The following is a 20,792-nucleotide window of genomic DNA, read 5'->3' as shown; positions in this document are numbered from 1 at the left end:
CAATTTCAGGATAAGGTAACGTAACAAAATGTGGAAAAAGTCAAGGGTTCTGATTACTTTCCAAATGCACAGTACTCTGACTCTGGGGTCAAAATGCCAGAAGATAGTGAAAAACATGAACTTTTAAAAATAGGCATGTAACTGACCTTGACTGAAATTGTCTACCTCTGTTTCTGTTAATATTCCCGTCAGTACTTTATGGGCATGTTGCCACTAAATAAATCAATGGCAAATTATACCAATCCATTTGGCGCCTGTGGATCTTCTGAAGCTAGATTTACCCGAACATTCGAAGGGTGGAAAAGTACAGAAACTGATAAAAGTAGTATATTGATGATGCCAAGGGCAGGCAAGCACTAAATGGAGTGAACATTTCATTCACATCGTGTCCATAGTGTACCTGTGTGCAAGTTCGTATGGGTCATCAAGACTCTCTTTGTGGTCTACTAGGACTACACATTTAGTCTTGAAAAGCCATGTCAGACTGATGTTTGTTCACCAAGAAAATTCCTGGCTGCTTTGTGCACCTCTGTGGCGGTCCTCAACTGAAGGGCTCTCACATCTTCTACAGTACCAGTCTTTCACGGCTAATTTGCATACTAAGCTAAATATACAGCCTGGTCTTATATACTATACATAACATAGTACATATAAATCGGGGACACTCAAATTAGGAGGACATGTTACCTTTGGTAGGGTTACATAAGACAGATGGTTTAAAGCAAAAACGAAAGTAGGGTGGTTGGTTGGTCAGGGTGCGCATATATAACGCATCTCATCACGGGCAAATGTAGCACTTTAGCTAATTAGCAACTTTTCAATTACTTACTACTTTTTAGATAGTTTGCAACTACTATACATGTTAGCTAACCCTAACCTTAACCCTTTTAGCTAACCCGTTACCCTAACACTTTAACCTAACTCTTAACCCTAACCCTAACTCCTAGCCCAGCTAACGTTAGCCTGTCTAGCTAACGTTAGCAACAACAAATAGGATATTGTAACATGTCGTACGAATTGCAATTTGTATAATTTTGTACAAATTGCAAGTCATATGAATTGTAATTCCTAACATCATACAAAATGAATGATGAACATCCACAAATTAATACATACCAGACAAAACATAACATATCATACTAAATAGAGTGTCTCGGATATACATACAGAATAATAAGAAATGCTCTGAGACCAATTTAAATTAGAATGAAGTACTATATAAATAAAAACCTTTTCATTATTACCTCATTCAGCATGGCCTGTCGTTACATAGAGACCAAAGCTGTGTGGAGTGTATGGACCACCCTGGTTGACTCTCCTGCACTAACTCGGGGCGGCAGGGTAGCCTAGTGGTTAGAGTGTTGGACTAGTAACCGAAAGGTTGCAAGTTCAAATCCCCAAGCTATCGTTCTACCCCTGAACAGGGAGTTAACCCACTGTTCCTAGGCTGTCATTGAAAATAAAATAAAAATCATAACTGACTTGCCTGGTAAAATAAAAATAAAAAACTCCCAAATGTGGCACTCAAAATGTCCACTGACAAAGAGGAGGACAGTGGGTCTGGCACAGTGGAGCTGATGCCAGCCTGATTTCTTAGTTGATTTCAAACACAACAGAAGGAGATGTGCTCGATCTCTCTTTCTTTCTTTTTTTCTCTCTCTCTCTTAGTTGTGTATTTTTTGTTTTCTTCTACTCCCCATCTCTCTCTCTCTCTGCTAGTCTATCCCTCCACCAGCAGGGGTCCCTCTGTGTCCAGGAAAAACAGGCTGCCACTATCCACCAACACAGATGAAGAGAGAGGGAGAGAGAGAGAAAGAGAGAGAGAGGTAAACAGAGTACAGGAGTATGAGCAAGAAAGAGAGTTGGAGAGAAAAACAATGAGGGTCGGAAGGAGAGTAGTTGGTGGTTGAGAGAGTGAGGGAAATGGCAAGAGACTGGAGGTAGGACATTGTGAGATAAACAGATTGGTGCAGACAGCAATACAAAAATATTCGGGACAGAATGTGGGAGGGATGACAGAACAAGAGGGAACAAGAGGGAAAGAGGGAGAGAAGGAGATGGAGGGATTCCGGACAGTTGAAAACCCTTTGACTCTAAGATTGCAAATGTCCCAACTGGGACAATAAAGATGATTGATTTGATTCGATTCGATTTATTAGAAACCCTGTTAGCCGACGACAATGGCGCCAACTAGTCTTACTGGGGTCCAACACATAACGAAAAAGACATTACAGACAAAAGACTTTACAATTGACATACAGTGCCTTCGGAAAGTACAGTGCCTTCGGAACACAGTGCCTTCGCTTGAATATATATAATCCTCAGCAATCTACACACGATACCCCATAATGACAAAGCAAAAACTGTTTTTTTAGATATTTTAGCAAATGTATATGTGTGTGTGTGCATCTATTGACTCTCCAGTAGCATTGCTCTTTATAAACTGTTGGATGTACAGTACAAAAAAAGCCATACAAACCAACTGGACATTGAAAGGACAGTAGTGTGATCCTATGGGAGATTCTATTTAGCAGGGTTTTTCTACACTGCTAAACTCACCAACAGTCCTGTCACACTCATCAATCATTCACAATGCCCCTGTTCCCCAAGGTAGCTGTCACCTAATCCTTTCTCTTCTCCTAGTCCAAATTCCCTCTTTCTTTCTCTCTCTCTCTCTCTATCTGTCCCTACCTATTGTTTCAGTCCTGCAAGCCAAAGAGTAAACGTGAAAACACATTAGTGATGAACACGTTTGGATTATCCCAGACGATCCTGTTGTGTTTAAGAGTGAACCTTTTCTCTCTTTACTTTTCTTCATGTTTTTTATTCTTCTTGTGAAAGGGCACAGAGAGAATGGTTCAAGGGGTAACCAAACATCCACAAATGTTCTTGGAAACACTTCTTGAAAAGTACCTTCAGTGTGTGTGTGTGTGTGTGTGTGTGTGTGTGTGTGTGTGTGTGTGTGTGTGTGTGTGTGTGTGTGTGTGTGTGTGAGCATGCTTGTATGTATGTGCAATGTTGCATGTATGCCCTTGAGTAAGGCACTTAACCCTAATCGCTCCTGTAAGTCGCTCTGGATAAAAGCGTCTACTAAAGGACTCAAATGTAAAATGGAGATGGAGGTATGGTATATCAATGTCAGTCATAACATTCAAAACCGGGACTCACTTTGAGTTACTATTTGATGTGATCGACAGATTTGAGGTGAGCCCTAATACTTGAGTTCCTTTCCAGGCAGCAGATAAACATCTTTCATATCTTGACTAGACACTTCTGAAACAAGCAGACATAGGCCTTTTCATCACTCAGCCACAGTGTACTTGACTATATGATAATGAAGTGTAGCACTGTCATTATGGCACGCTGTCTCGCAAACTGACAACTGTAACAAATATTGCCTGTCTGCATAACAGAGAATTTTCACAAAATACAATTATGTTCAGATTTATCTGTATATCCTCTGAATGCTCTGCAAAGCGGATATGAGGGATACAAGAAATAATGGGTTCTAATGTATTGCATCCTGTGTAAGACATCGAGTCACAGTAAGTCTGTCGCAAAACATCTCCTTTGTTGCTTTTATTTACCATTATTGTTAGCTCTGACCAAAAATGAATTATGGTTTCTTCTCCAGACAGAGATCGCAAAGTAATTTCACTGTCCCCCTCCTTTTATTTGAAGAGAAAATATATTTTCCAAGGAAGCCACTCTGCTCTCTCTCTCTCTCTCTCTCTCTCTCTCTCTCTCTCTCTCTCTCTCTCTCTCTCCCTCTTCTCGAACAGACGTTGGACTGTCTGTATTGCACCGTGCCTGATTAACCCCGAACATTGCATTGCTAAATTTGGATGCTCCAGATTTTCGTTCAGCACAGTCATGTGATTTAAGTGTTACTTTGATTAACATGGAGGTGCATGCTTCTTCATCTTACCTTCGTTTCGGGGACTTGGCTGTTGTGTTATCTTATTCCCTCTAAAAATGTTCAGTCTTTTGGAAACAAATTGTGGAATACAAAATCACGGTGCGTTATCCGATTCCCTTGCCGTCACTGCTAAAAATAAGGGTACTTTGCAGTTATATATAGAACCCTTTTGAAGGCCATATGAACCATTGAACCCTTTTTTTAAAAACACAATATTTTCTAGCAATGTAAGAAACAAATCATGGAATACAAAATTACAGTGATGGTGTGCTTTATCTGACCTCTTTGCTACAGTATTCTGTAAAATAAAGTTCAAATCGATCACATCTAACTGTTCTTTCATAGATATACTGTGGATAGTGTCTGATGCTGTCAAGTGATTGATGGTGAAAATAAACGGTATTTCCATTAACATTACAGTAAATTGTCTGTGTACAGATAAAGCTTCATTGGGCATTTTGCCATGTGTTTTTAGGGGAGCCCACTGTGAATGCAATCACTCCTGAAGAATTCAGACATGCCTGTGCGTAATCACCATGATGTGGCCAAGATGTGCTCTCCAAGGAGCCACTGCCCAGCTCCAAGAGCTTACCAAAGCTCCCCTATGTCAACATTTGTGTTCACAGTAACACTCATACGCAGCCAATGACTGAATTTGTTACTGCTGAGGACGGAGAGTTAATCTTGCCTTGTGTCCTACTTAATATTCTTGGCAAACAACTGGATTTATAGACTAACAGCTCTCTTGCTGTAGCCAGATGACTTAAGCCCCGCAATTAATTCAAACATGGTTTTCGGTGTGGGAAATCATTCAGTGATGGCAGTCGCCTTCATTAATAACCCCTCGTCTTAGTGTGGCTACAACACTTCCAGCATTGCTCTTCAATGCACCAGAATGCTGAGGGATTAGTAAGTATTAGTGTGTTCATGGAATAATAGCATACCAGATATAAACAACAACAACAACTCTTTAACCATTGTGACATAAAGTCTAAATGTGTTATCATAAAGTTGCAAAAGAACCCACACAACATTGAAATTAGGACAATGTAGCATTGTTCATAATCTGTCACAAACCAGTCTGCCTGTCTGTCAGTCACATATCTATCGGTGCAACAATGATGGTGTTACATCAACACAAAAGGGAGACATGGTCATGGATTCCCAATACTGATAGTTACAGTATTCTATTATCAATCGGATGATTCACTATACTATTCAGAGTAATGATCAAAGCTAGAATTATGGTGTCTCTTATCGTAATACATGTCATTTTACCAGACAAAACCGATAGGTCACTGTGATCCTTTCCAGACGCTTATTTCTTCACCAAATGTCATACAGGGATGTACAGGTCGTGTGGATTTAGCTGGGGGGTGTATTCATTAGTGCACAATTTAGCAAACTGTAACAAAACGTTTTGCGACGGGAAGAGATGAAAAAAAGAGTTTCTATTGCACAACTTCAGATAGGTACCTCCCCGTTTCATCCTGTTTGCGTCTGTTAGGTTCTTAGTAAATACACCCCAGGTTTACCTTGTTATTACTTTACATTTCCATACCACATGACATAATGCAAAGTTTAGGGGATGTTTCTTGGTCAGCTTTACATATGGACATGACACAGACATACAGTACGTCATAGTGTAGGTTCCAGCCATATCCCAACTTGAGTTAGAACCTGGGACCCTCTCCACAACACTTCAATACCACTGACCCAGAGAAACCAAAGGGTTTCTGGGGTGGCAGCACTTCTAGACTTCAGGGTTGCTACTAGCGCACATCACACAACTAACTATCTAGCTATTTGACACTGGCATCAAACGTATGAAAGCAGATTGAGATACAGATGGACTCGAAAAGCATTCATTACACATGCATTTGATGTCTCTTTGATAGGAATTCACTTGATGCTGGTGAGTGGGTCTGTGGCCATTTAACCAGCTGCAGCCTGGGCCCATTGTGACAAATGAAGACCAAACCTGATTCATTTCCCTCAATCAATATCGCTGGTTACTACCCTATTTCTGACTGCTCTTCTCCTAGAACCTAATTTCCTGTGTCTGATAATTATTTCCCATCCGCTCACACACACACACACACACACACACACACACACACACACACACACACACACACACACACACACACACACACACACACACACAAACAAATCAATGTGAAAAGGACAGGATCTGGGTGTCATGGCAACAGGAAACATCCAAATCCGATGGAACATAACTTTCTTCCACTTCACCAGACTGACAAATATCTTCCTCCTTTACCCTCCTTCTCTCATCCACATTTAAATGACTTTGTAACATTTAACTTACCCATATCTACATTCGTATGAGCCCTGATAAGATGAATTAATGTTATCTAACTAGGAAAAGAAAAATGGCGGTTCCTTCCACACTACCCTTGAAATGAATAAGTGATAATCTGACATGCAAATTGTTTGGACACGGTACAAAACATTATTGTATGAACACTGAGTGATAAAGTAATGGTCTCAAACTCTGTTCCTATTAAGAATGAAATGCTCAGGCATACAGTCAAGTTATGTGAAATAAACAGTGGTGTAAAGTGCTACTTAAGTCATTTAAAAAATATATATTTGTACTTAACTATTTATATTTTTGACAACTTTTACTTTTACTTCACTACATTCCTAAAGGAAATATTGTACTTTTTACTGCATTTTCCCTGACAACCCAAAGTACTCGTTACCTTTTGAATGCTTAGTAGGCCAGGAAAATGGTGAAATTCACACACGTATCAAGTGAAGACTGCCTATGGTCTGGTGGACCCCTTAATACACAAATGCATCTTTTGTAAATAATGTCTGAGTGTTGGAGTGTGCCCCTGGCTATCCATACATTTTTAAAACAAGAAAATAGTGCCGTCTGCTTTACTCAATATAAGGAATTAGAAATGATTTATACTTTTACTTCTACTTTTGATATTTAAGTATATTTGAGCAATTACATTTACTTTTGATACTTAAGTATATTTAAAACAAAATACTTTTAGACTTATACTCAAGTAGTATTTTACTGGGTGACTTTCACTTTTACTTGAGTAAATTTCTAATAAGGTATCTATACTTTTACTCAAGTATCACAATTTGGCACCTTTTCCACCACTGAGTGCAGTTGGACATATTTCCATCTTCCTATCCCTTGACATGAAAGCCATCTCCTAGTGGGAATAATCTTTATGCTTAAAGATGCTGGCACATCCCTCGAGCATGTAGCATACTGACATACATATTTATTTCGGTGGCAAAACTTCCTTGAGAGCTGCGGTTTGTGTATCTTCCCAGTGAGCCGTGCAGCTTTGGGCCTCGGCTGCCGCTGTGTTTCCACAGTATTTCCACAGCGTTTCCACAGCGTGTTAAACTGGGGGGCATCATCAATCAACTTCACCCCCACATGGGTGCTGCCAAGCCCCCAGAGAGAGATGCCGGTGCTGGGAAAGACAGAGAACCAGGCCCCCCGCCTCCGAAGACGAGCAGCATACATATTACGCCCCCGAGAGGCAGACCCAGTAATGTCTCTTAAGAGCTGCTCCACGCAGAGCTCAGTGGCACTCAGCGGCTGCCCGGGAACAAGCAACTGCTGAAAGACTGAACACATGAGACTGAACACCACATTAATGCCAGATAGATCTGTGGGAGGGCTGCCTCTGCCGATTGAGAGGCCAGGCAAACCACAGCAATTAAAAAGGAAATTATTAACGATTAGCTAGCTTGGTGGAAATAAACATGTGTTTTTTGGAAACAACTTAGAGGCAGCGAGAGAGAGGCCCGTGTGTATAAACGAGAGCGTGCACGTGGAGAGCATTGGATAGTGGAGAGCACTTTTTATGTGCTAAGGACTGTTCCTAGCCCCACAGTGCTATGCAGGGTTTTTTGTCTCCCACACACCCAACCCCACCCTTTCCACAATTGTATATTAATCCATTCCTCCGATGAGACGATACCCAGGCTGTGTCTGAAAACAATACCAACTGTCAAATCCTTGACTCCTCCATCCTTGTTTCCTCAATTTCTCACCTCATGCTTAAAGCTCATTGGAGGAGAAGGTCAGAGAGAGGGACCTTGGATCCTTTCTTCAAATGTGCTTTCAGAGGTAGGTTAGTAATTGGGGAAACAAGGATGGAGGAAGCAAGGATTTGACAGCTATTAGTATTTTCAGATACAGCCCTAGTCAGATAGCATTGTTTGCACTTTGTTGTGTGTGCTTCCTCAGCCCTCTCTCCTCTGAATAGCCATTACATTTGGCAAATGCTGACTGGGAGTGACTGTAATAAATTGTAAAATAAATCAAAAGGCGCAGGAGAAAACACACTTGATAAAATCCTCTGACAATTGAATGATAAATGGGCCGGCCTGTGCTCGGGTGTGCTGTGGGTTGCCTGGAGGTTATTGCTATGTACTTTATCCACTGTTGGCCATTCATCACCTGCGCAACACTGAATGCTCGCAGGGCCCCAGTCACAACCTACAGTAAAGGTGTGTTCTGTACTGGTGAAAAGTTCCCATAACTCAGACCTGTAAGCATCTCTGGATTCCATGAAATACATTTCTACGGTGTTCATATTAGTGTAGCAGGTAGGAGTTGGAAGCCCCACAATGTGAAAGGATTTCATTGGTCAGTTCATGTCCTCCTTGCCCCATAGAGATGTACAAGAGAGCTCATCTCCTGTCTTTGCAATGGCAGCTTCTGTGACAGCATGGCCAGCACCATTGAGGACTGTCCATTTTTAAGTAGTCAATTTTGTCTTCTACTACTTCTATGAGCGTATTGACAGTTTGTAAATAAACTGATAAGGGGCATACCACCACCTATTGTGCTGGAGTGTTGCAAATGTGTGCAGACGAAATATGTATAATGAAGGTTGGAGTGAAGAAGGTCCGTTCTGCAATTGTGGTGAAGGTCAGTTCTGCAATTGTGGTAGAGATCATGATCCAGAGTTATTGGGGTTCCCTGTTAGTTAAGAAGCTGAGGTGGTGAAAGTTAGGACAGTCCATCGGATTTTCTATGTGGAGGCAAGCAAAAGAGTTGAGAAAGTAAGTGACAGTGTTGAAGATATGGTCGGGGATGCACCACAGCCTGTGAATGTGTCAAGCAAGTCAACCGGCTGTGCTGTTTGTTAAAAAGGTGAATACTATAGCATTCATTGCAACTGTTATTAACTATACAGCACAAGTATCAAAGAAATTAAAGAAGTTAGACATCATTGTGGCTGCAGCTTAAAATTATTTGGGACTTCAGGAGTTCACAGCGGAGGATCTGCAAAGGGTATTGGCAATGGAAGATTTTCCGCCCTACCAGGCACCGGTGCATGAGTAGAGATTTGGGCGGTTTTGTTTGAACTTCTTATAGCTGAAGGGCAGTGTTGAGTAGCTTGGATGAATAAGATGCCCAGAGTAAACTGCCTGCTACTCAGGCCCAGAAGCTAAGGTATGCATATTATTAGTAGATTTGGATAGAAAACACGCAGAAATTTCTAAAACGGTTTGAATGATGTCTGTGAGCATAACAGAACTCATATGGCAGGCAAAAACCTGAGAAAAAAATCAAACCAGGAGGGGGAAATCTGAGGTTTGTAGGTTTTCAAGTCTTTTCCTATCCAATATACAGTGTAAAATTTGGTCTGATTGCACTTCCTAAGGCTTCCACTACATGTCAACAGTCTTTAGAACCTTATTTCAGGGGGAGCAAATAAGAGCTGTTTGAGTCAGGTGTCTGGTAGAATGCCATTAGTTCAGTCTCGTGCGCGCCGTGAGAGTTAGCTGCGTTCCTTTTCCTTTCTAAATACAACGGAATTGTCCGGTTGGAATATTATTGAAGATTTATGTTAAAAACATCCTAAAGATTGATTCTATACATCGTTTGACATGTTTCTATGAACTGTAATATAACCTTTTTGACTTTTCGTCTGGACTAAGTGCCTGCGCCTCTTGAATTTGGATTTGTGAACTAAACGCGCAAACAAAAAGGAGGTATGGACATAAATTATGGACTTTATCGAACAAAACAAACATTTATTGTAGACATGGGATTCCTGTGAGTGCATTCCGATGAAGATCATCAAAGGTAAGTGAATATTTCATGCTACTTCTGACTTCTGTTGACTCCACAACATGGTGGGTATCTGTACGGCTTGTTTTGGTGCCTGAGCGCTGTACTCAGATTATTGCATGGTGTGCTTTTTCCGTAACATTTAAAAAATATCTGACACAGCGGTTGCATTAAGGAGAAGTATATCTTTAATTCCATATATAACACTTGTATTTTCATCAACATTTATGATGAGTATTTCTGTAAATTGATGTGGCTCTCTGCAAAATCACCGGATGTTTTGGAAGCAAAACATTACTGAACTTAACACGCCAATGTAAATAGAGATTTTGGATATAAATATGAACTTTATCGAACAAAACATACATGTATTGTGTAACATGAAGTCCTATGAGTGTCATCTGATGAAGATCATCAAAGGTTAGTGATTCATTTTATCTCTATTTCTTCTTTTTGTGCCTCCTCTCTTTGGCTGGAAAAATGTCTGTGTTGTTCTGTGACTTGGCGCTGACCTAACATAATCGCATGGTATGCTTTTGTCGTAAAGCCTTTTTGAAATTGGACACTGTGGCGGGATTAACAACAGTTTGTCTTTAAAATGGTGTATAATACTTGTATGTTTGAGGAATTTTAATTATGAGATTTCTGTTGTTTTGAATTTGGTGTCCTGCACTTTCACTGGCTGTTGTCAAATCGATCCCGTTAATGGGATTTCAGCCATAGGAAGTTTTAACAGAAGAAATAGGATGTTTTATTGTCTATTTTTTGGCAGACTGTATGGATATCTTTTCCCCTTGGGATCTTTTTGTTTTTATACAGCACATTAGGTGGCAGCAATACAGCTTGTAGTTTGCCACTAAACTTTAAAGGTCAACTGAAGAAGCAACTTCACTGGTTTTAAACAGCCTATGTCAGATCGATATGAGTCAGAAACATTAATTATACTGTCAAAATTGACTACAAAGTTTAAAAGGGATAATCATGGTCATGAAGTCAGTCTCGTCCAAAATTGAATTTTGTAAGTGAGTTTGTCGTGATTTACTTGAAGGTCGGGTATGGATTATTTACATGCCCACTTTTGCCAATACATTTTTTTTTTTTATTTCAGCATTATTGAACCAGGTAGGCCAGTTGAGAGTACGTTTTTATTTACAACTGCGACCTGGCCAAGATAAAGCAAAGCAATGCGACAAACAAACGTACAGTCAATAACACAAAAGAAAAATCTGTATACAGTGTGTGCAAATGAAGTAAGGAGGCAATAAATAGGCCAATATTGGCGAAGTAATTACAATTTATCAATTTACACTGGAGTGATATACAGTTGAAGTCGAAAGTTTACACACACTTAGGTTGGAATCATCAAAACTCATTTTTCAACCACTCCACAAATTTATTGTTTTTCAAACTATAGTTTTGGCAAGTCAGTTAGGACATCTACTTTGTGCATGACACAAGTAATTTTTTTAACAATTGTTTACAGACAGATTATTTAACTTATAATTCACTGTATCACAATTCAGTCAGGAAGTACTTCCAAAGTTGTGGCAAAATGGCTTAAGAACAACAAAGTCAAGGTATTGTAGTGGACATCACAAAGACTATACTATAGAAAATATGTGGGCAGAACTGAAAAAGCGTGTGCGAGCAAGGAGGCCTACGAACCTGACTCAGTTACACCAGCTCTGTCAGGAGGAATGGGCGAAAATTCACCCAACTTATTGTGGGAAGCTTGTGGAAGGCTACCCGAAACGTTGGACCCAAGTGAAACAATTTAAAGGCAATGCTACCAAATACTAATTGAGTGTATGTAAACTTCTGACCCACTTGGAATGTGATGAAAGAAATAAAAGCTAAAATAAATCATCTCTATTATTATTCTGACATTTCACATTCTTAAAATAAAGTGGTTATCCTAACTGACCTTTACTCAGTAATTTGTTGAAGAACCTTAGGCAGCGATTACAGCATGGAGTCTTCTTGGGTATGATGCTACAAGCTTGGCACACCTGTATTTGGGGAGTTTTTCCCATTCTTCTCTGCAGAAGCTCTGTCAGGTTGGATGGGATGTGTTGCTGCACAGCTATTTTCAGGTCTCTCCAGAGATGTTTGATCGGGTTCAAATCTGGGCTCTGGCTGGGCCACTCAAGGACTTTCAGAGACTTGTCCCGAAGCCACTCCTGCATTGTCTTGGCTGTTTTCTTGGTGTCGTTGTCCTGTTGGTAGGTGTACCTTTGCCCCAGTCGGAAGCTCCTGAGTGCTCTGGAGCAGGTTTTCATCAAGGATCTCTCTGTAATTTGCTCCATTCATCTTTCAGTTTGATCCTGACGAGTCTCCCAGTCTGGGAGACCCACTCCCAGTCATGCTGCCACCACCATGCTTCACCGTAGGGATGGTGCCAGGTTTACTCCAGACGTGATGCTTGGCATTCAGTCCAAATAGTTCAATCTTGGTTTCATCATACCAGAGAATCTTGTTTCTGAAAGTCTTTAGGTGTGTTTTGGCAAACTCCAAGCGGTCTGTCATGCACCTTTTACTGAGGAGTGGCTTTTTTCTGGCCACTCTACCATAAAGGCTGGATTGGTGGAGTGCTGCAGAGATGGTTGTCCTTCTGGAAGGTAATCCCATCTCCACAGAGGAACTCTGGAGCTCTGTCAGAGTGACCATCAGGGGCCCTTCTCCCTCGATTGCTCAGTTTGACTGGACGGACAGCTCTAGGAAGAGTCTTGGTGGTTCCAAACTCCTTCCATTTCTATTGATGGAGGCCACTGTGGGGATGTTCAACGCTGCAGAAATATTTGGGCACCCTTCCCCAGATCTGTGTCTCGACACAATCTATGGACAATTCCTTCGACCTCATGGCTTGGTTTTTGCTATGACATGCACTGTCAACTGTGGGACCTTATAGAGACAGGTGTGTGCCTTTTCAAATTATGTTCAATCAATTGAATTTACCACAGGTGGATTCCAATCAAGTTGTAGAAACATCTCAAGGATGATCAATGGAAACAGGATGCACCTGAGATAGATTTAGAGTCGAATAGCAATTGCTCTAATTGCTCAGGATTTAAAAAATGTAATCCATGTTAGAATAAGGCTGTACATGTGGTAAAAGTCAAGAGGTCTGAATACTTTCCGAAGGCCCTATATTTATAAAGCCCCTTTTACATCAGCAGATATCACAAAGTCCTATACAGAAACCCATTCTAAAATCCCACACAGCAAGCAATGCAGATGTAGAAGCTCGGTGGCTAGGAAAAACTCCATAAAAAGGCAGGAACCTAGGAAGAAACCTAGAGTGGAACCAGGCTTTGAAGGGTGGCAAGTCTTCTTCTGGCTGTGTTGGGTGGAGATTATAGAGTACAGATTGTTCTTCAAGATGTTCAAACGTTCATAGATGACCGACAGGGTCAAATAATAATCGGAATGGTTGTAGAGGATGCAACAGGTCATTATCTCAGGAGTAAATGTAATTTGGTTTTTCATAGCCAAGCATTCAGAGGTCGAGACAGCACGTGTGGTAGAGAGAGAGAGAGTCGAAAACAGCAGGTTTGGGACAAGGTAGCACGTCCGGTGAACAGGTCAGGGTTCCATAACTGCAGACAGAAATGTTGAAACTGGAGCAGCAGCACGACCAGGTGGACTGGGGACAGCCAGGAGTCATCAGGCCAGGTAGTCCTAAGGCATGGTCCTGGGGCTCAGGTCCTCTGGGAGGGGTGGGAGAGAGGAAGAGAGAGATAATTAGACGGAGCATACTTAAATTCACACAGGACACCAAATAAGACAGGAGAATTTGCAGGCAGTGGACGTTGTGCCCTTGGCCCGGAGTGCTACGTTGTGCCCTTCTACCTGAGCGCTGCGTGTTCTGAAGCACCTATCATCGACATGGCTCTCCATCACGTGATCGGGTCTTTCTCACAGGCTACAAGTGAAGACAGACACATCGGGGACGCAGCTGCACTCTTTTTATCCAATTCTGAGGTGGATATTGAAGATATTGGAAGAACTGTCCGCATGTACTTTTCATCAGCCAACAAGATGAGTAGGCTTTACGAACAGAAAAAGCACTAGTTTATGTCAATCTACTATCTCCCATAGCACAAAAGTTGACCTATTCTATTCTGTGCAAGAAATTAATATTCTAAACATAGTCTGGGACTGGATATGATAGATGCCAAATGAATACAACCACTAGCATCAAAAAAAGTTTTTTACACAGTGTGGCTGTTGCAAAAGATCAGAATGTTTTGCTTAAGTGCAAGAATGCTCACATGGCGAGAACGCTCCATTAGCGAGAAAACTCCATTATCATAAATTACCGCAAATGCAATTATGCATTTAATGCTTTTAATATAACGGTGCATTTTTATGGTGAAAGTTATCTTGCCCAAACTTGAAACTCACATGCTGCTTATGTATGACAGTTAGTATCTACACCTCTTGTTAAGTGATTAATGTGCTTCATTTTAAGAAGGTATTTGGCCACTTTAGTTGTGATACACACCTTATCAAAACATATAGGCCTATGGGCTAGGCTACATGAGGTGTGCGACTATGATTAGAGTAAGTCAGAAAAAAATGATTTGTTTCTTGCCTTATGCTAGGCATCATTCACAAGTGATAATATATAATTCACAAGTGAAAGGCTAATATTAGTTGAGAAATAAATATATTAGGCCTAGCCTATAGAGGGCTGATGGGGCCCTACTCTTTTTAAGAGACCATCACTCTGTTTTCTTGCGTAATTGTTGCACACCATGAGCTCATGTGCTCTCATGAAGTGTTTGATTAGATTTCCGATTACATCTGCATTGATGTCAGAGTGATTAGAGGAACAATAGAGTGCTGAGTACCCAGCAGTTGCGAGTTTGGTAGGCTACTGACGACCATCAACAGCATCAGAGCTTGGAGAAGCCTCATTACCGTGACTAAACGGTCACGTGGAATTGGATGGCCTTCATGACTCAGGGCTGCCTGTGTGGCTGTAATACGGTCACCGCAACAGCCCTAATCTTACTTTACTAAACCGGTGTGGCTATAAAACGAGACCTAATCTTACCTTACTAAACAAGCACCATTGTGATAAGTGGCACCATTGTGAGAAGTGGTGGAGCATCGCTTCTCAGCTGCATCGAAATTCAGAAATAACTGTCACAATGTTGTAATCTCTCGTGGCCAGATGCACTGGGTGTCTTAGATTACAAAGGTAGGATGATCAATAGGCTCTAATTACCTACCCGAGAATGCACACTCTTCAAAATCTTCACTCAATGTTGCTAGCACTTGCCCCCAAAAGGTTTACGAATATAATTTATTATTAATGTGTACGTTACCCATTATGACAACCTGAACCTCCTTGCCATGTGAGATGATAAACTCACTAGTACACCACAGACTACATGTAATATCTGCATAAACACAATGTAATTACTAGGTGTTACACAGGATTTAGCTAGTTAAAATTCATTTTATGTTGAGGGTTACTTACTTCTAATTAATGTGATTTTATATAGTACATTGCCCATCCTGATGTCATCTTTTCAGTTTGCTGCAGCTGGGGATGAGCTGCAACAATCTCAATCTCTTCAATTCAAAGACTCAATCATGGACACTCTTACTGACAGTTGTGGCTGCTTTGCGTGATGTATTGTTGTCTCTACCTTCTTGCCCTTTGTTGTCTGTGCCCAATAATGTTTGTACCCTGTTTTGTGCTGCTACCATGTTGTGCTGCTGCCATGTTGTGTTGCTACCATGTCGTTGTGATGTGTTGCTGCCATGCTATGTTGTCGTCTTAGGTCTCTCTTTATGTAGTGTTGTCTCTCTTGTCGTGATGTGTGTTTTGTCCTATATTTTTTATTAATCTATTTTAATTTTCAGTCTCAGCCCCCATCCCCGCAGGAGACATTTTGCCTTTCGGTAGGCCGTCATTGTAAGTAAGAATTTGTTCTTAACCTGTCTAGGACACAGGTTCCGCTAACGGAACCCCCCCCCCCCCCCCCAACAGTCCACTGAAAAGGCAGCGCGGGAAATTCAAAAATATTGTCCAATACAGCAAATGAAAGATAAACATCTTGTTAATCTACCCATCGTGTCCGATTTTTTAAATGTTTTACAGCGAAAACACAACATATATTTATGTTAGGTCCCCACCTAATCCAAAAAAACACACAGCCATTTTTTCCAGCCAAAGATAGAGTCACAAAAGCAGAATTAGAGATAAAATGAATCACTAACCTTTGATAATCTTCATCAGATGACACTCATATGACATCATGTTACACAATACATTTATGTTTTGTTCGATAATATGCATATTTATATCCACAAATCTTGGTTTACATTGGCACCATGTTCAGAAATGCCTCCAAAATATCCGGAGTAATTACAGAGAGCCACATCATATAACAGAAATACTCATCATAAACTTTGACGAAAGATACATGTTTTACATGTAATTAAAGGTACACTGGTTGTTAATAACATAAATCTGTAGCCTACAGTATGGTGATTAGCCTAGATCATTGTTTCCCAACAAAAGTCCACATCAAATCAAATCAAATGTATTTATATAGCCCTTCTTACATCAGCTGATATCTCAAAGTGCTGTACAGAAACCCAGCCTAAAACCCCAAACATCAAGCAATGCAGGTGTAGAAGCACGGTGGCTAGGAAAAACTCCCTAGAAAGGCCAAAACCTAGGAAGAAACCTAGAGAGGAATCAGGCTATGAGGGTTGGCCAGTCCTCTTCTGACTGTGCCGGGTGGAGATTATAACAGAACATGGCCAAGATGTTCAAATGTTCATAAATGACCAGCATGGCTTTTCATAGCCGATCATTAAGAGTATCTCAACCGCTCCTGTTGTCTCTAGAGGGTTGAAAACAGAAGGTCTGGGACAGGTCAGGGTTCCATAGCCACAGGCAGAACAGTTGAAACTGGAGCAGCAGCACGGCCAGGTGGACTGGGGACAGCAAGGAGTCATCATGCCAGGTAGTTCTGAGGCATGGTCCTAAGGCTCAGGTCCTCCGAGAGAGAGAAAGAAAGAGAGAAAGACAATTAGAGAGAGCATACTTAAATTCACACAGGACACCGGATAAGACAGGAGAAGTAAGACAGTAAGATCACGTCAGTGACTCAACCCACTCAAGTGACGCACCCCTCCTAGGAACGGCATGGAAGAGCACCAGTAAGCCAGTGACTCAGCCCCTGGCTCACATGTTTGTTGCAGCCCCGGATAAAAACACCTGATTCAACTCATAGAGGGCTTGATGATTAGTTGATAAGTTGAATCAGGTGTGTTTGTCAGGGGCTTCAATGAAAATGTGTACTGTTGGGAGTACTCGAGGACTGGAGTTGGGAAACACTGGCCTAGATAGCTAATTTAGAAAAATAGGATTGTCTATTTCTTGCTTTTTTAACATTACAAAATGGAAATCGACAACTGTCTCTGTCTTCATCGATTGATTTCTTGTAAGCATTTCCCTTCCTGGAGTCTGAGACCTTGTAGGAATCTGTGGTAGAGAAGAATATATGACAATTAAACATAGACACTATATTACCAGTCGTTATCATCATGATTTCTATATTGTCGTGACCTTACTTTCATTAATCTGAAGACTGTTATTTATCTAATAAACCATGTGTTTAATTGTTACCCGATTTAAATGAATCATGTAAAAATTAACTCATTAGGATCTGGGACACCACGAAAGCGGTTCTTTAAAGAGTTACCATCTCCCAAATTGACTTCTTGCTTCGAGCCATCCCGGATCCGGGATCGTGAATACAGCCTCAAGCTCATTACCATAACTGTACTCGTTAACTATTCATGAAAATCGCAAATGAAATGAAATTAATATGCTAGCTCTCAAGCTTAGCCTTTTGTTAACAACACTGTCATCTCAGATTTTCTAAATATGCTTCTCAACCATTGCAAAATAAGCATTTGTGTAACAGCTAGTGCGGCTAGCGTAGCATTTAGCGTTAGCATCAGCAGACAACATTTTCACAAAAACCAGAAAATCATTCAAATAAAATCATTACCTTTGAAGAACTTCAGATGTTTTCAATGAGGAGACTCTCAGTTAGATAACAAATGCTCCGTTTTTCCTGAAAGATTATTTGTTTAGGAGAAATCGCTCCGTTTGGTGCGTCACGTTTGGCTACCAAAAAAAAATGAAAATTCAGTCTTCAAAACGCCAAACTTTTTTCCAAATTAACTCCATAATATCGACTGAAACATGGTAAACGTTGTTTAGAATCAATCCTCAAGGTGTTTTTCACATATCTCTTCATGATATATCGTTCGTTGAAAGCCTCCTCTCTCCTCTCAATCACTGGATGACTGCGTGCAGCTTGTAGATTACGCACCAATTTAGACAAAGGACACCGGGCGGACCCCTGGAAAATGTACTCTCTTATGGCCAATCTTCCAATGATATGCCTACAAATACGTCACAAAGCTGCAGACACCTTGGAGAAACGATAGGAAGGGCAGGCTCATTCCCGGCGCATTCACAGCCATATAAGGAGAAAACAGAGCTTCAAAAATTCTTCCCATTTCCTGGTTGAAGTTTCATCTTGGTTTCGCCTGTAGCATGAGTTCTGTGGCACTCACAGATAATATCTTTGCAGTTTTGGAAACCTTAGAGTGTTTTCTTTCCAAAGCTATATGCATAGTCAAGCATCTTTTCGTGACAAAATATTGCGCTTAAAACGGGCACGTTTTTTTATCCATAAATTAAAAGAGCGCCCCCTATATCCAAGAAGTTAAACACTCAAGGTCTTTACCTATTACATCTATATACAGTCAACTTATTAATCATAACCTCACACCGCATCTGCAAAAACCAGAGCCTTACTTATGATTCAATACTACACAAATTGGTTTCATTATTTATTGACTAGTTAACTAAATGGTAACACAGGATAAACATACACACTTAATACATTAGAAGCAGGTCCCTAGTAGACTGACAACAATATGGCTGCTTGTTACAAAAGACATGGGTAGGGCTAGACAGAGAGAGACAGAGACACCTAACATTGGTACATTTAGAAACTACCCCCACTTATACTTCACACATGAACCACCACCCTCTTGGATTAAGAAATCAAAATGTATTTACGTGAAAATATCTTGGTTCGCCGTGTATGTCTCCTAACCGGGCCACCTTGGAAAAGGGAACACTTGTAAGGCTCTGATTGTGCAAAATGGTTCCTCTGTTGTTCTCCGCATTTGCGTACTGTAGTCCTGAACAGAACTACAGAGTTTATTCTATTTTCATTCGCTCTGGAAGATGCTTCTTTGAAGATAGGCTAGCCAGCTACGTCGATGATTCCCAGCGGGGTGATGAGAGTAGCGGAATACGATGGTTTGAAAAGAGTAGTAGAATGGTCCCACTTAAGTAAATTTTTCTTAATCAGCCGTACCAGTGATTGTCCAGGAGGTGACTTTATCGTCTCTACCTCGTGTTGCGATTCAGAGTTCAAACTACTTTAAACGTGAGCTGCAGCTCTACGTCTCTCTGGTCTAATATGTTAACCTTAACCCATAATTTTAAACAGTTTGTTCAAAAGGGATGGTAACGTCAGGCTGGCATGCTCTCTGACCTCACTCAAGGGAGCGATGACTACTTACTGTGCACAGTTATAGAAACAATTTCCTCTTATAGTTTCTAAAATCACATACCCCCTTAACAAAAATACTTTCATAATTGTTCATTTTGCATGCACAATGCAGAGGATGGAAACTTCCTACATGAATATACTTATACGTGTATATACTTTTCAAGTTACAGTATTCCGTTTATAAAACGTTTAATGAATCACACATCTAGTATTACATTTAGAACGTGTTAGAGTTTCGGCGGGAAAAGTATTCTTAAACAAAGGAACATTCCTCTGGTGAATTTGGAGAGGGAAACCTGAATCTTCTCTCTTTAATTTACAACATGGTGTGAGGTGTTAACCCCCACCAGTTCCCTCCTCCCCCCTCTACAGGTGAGAGGCGGTGTGGTTGAAGTTATTTATTGCAAAGCTGATCTGACATATTTGGATCCTCAGAGGACAGTAATGACATAAGGGTTATAGCTAGGCCTACCTAGCTAATAAGTTTGCTAGTGTTTAGCTACATACAAAACGAACTAAGTAGCTAGCTAGCTAATGTTAACATGCTTGGTGTGTCTCTTACAGGTACGAATACCCTGAGAACAAGGTTCAGGTAAGACAAGGCCATTATGCCGAGCTAACATTTGCTAGTGGCTAGCGGCCACTATCTCAACAATGATTGGAGAAGTGTTGAACATCACCAGTAGGCTACCACATCCTTATGATATACAAGGCCAAATATACATTGCAGTTGCTTACAAAGACAACGTTGAATGTTCCTAAGTGGCCTAGTTACAGTTTTAACTTAAATCGTCTTGGCTACGATCAACAACCAACTTGACAGAGCTTGAATAATTTTTATACAATCCAGGTGTGCAAAGCTCTTAGAGACTTACCTAGAATCAAAGGTGATTCTAAAATGTATTGACTCAGGGGATTGATTACTTATCTAATCAAGATATATATATATATATATATATATGTATATATATAATTTTTCTTCCACTTTGACATATATATATATATATATATATATATGTATATATATACTTTTTTTTTTTTGTTTTTTGTGTCGATCATTAACATTTTTTTTTACAATTAAATCCATTTTAATCCCAAAATGTGAAAAAAGTCAAGGCGTGTGAATACTTTCTGAAGGCACTGTATATTATGGTGT

This window comes from Oncorhynchus kisutch, linkage group LG2 (genome assembly GCF_002021735.2).
Source record: "Oncorhynchus kisutch isolate 150728-3 linkage group LG2, Okis_V2, whole genome shotgun sequence".
NCBI classification, from domain to species: Eukaryota; Metazoa; Chordata; class Actinopteri; order Salmoniformes; family Salmonidae; genus Oncorhynchus; species Oncorhynchus kisutch.
This window is presented reverse-complemented; position numbering follows the sequence as displayed.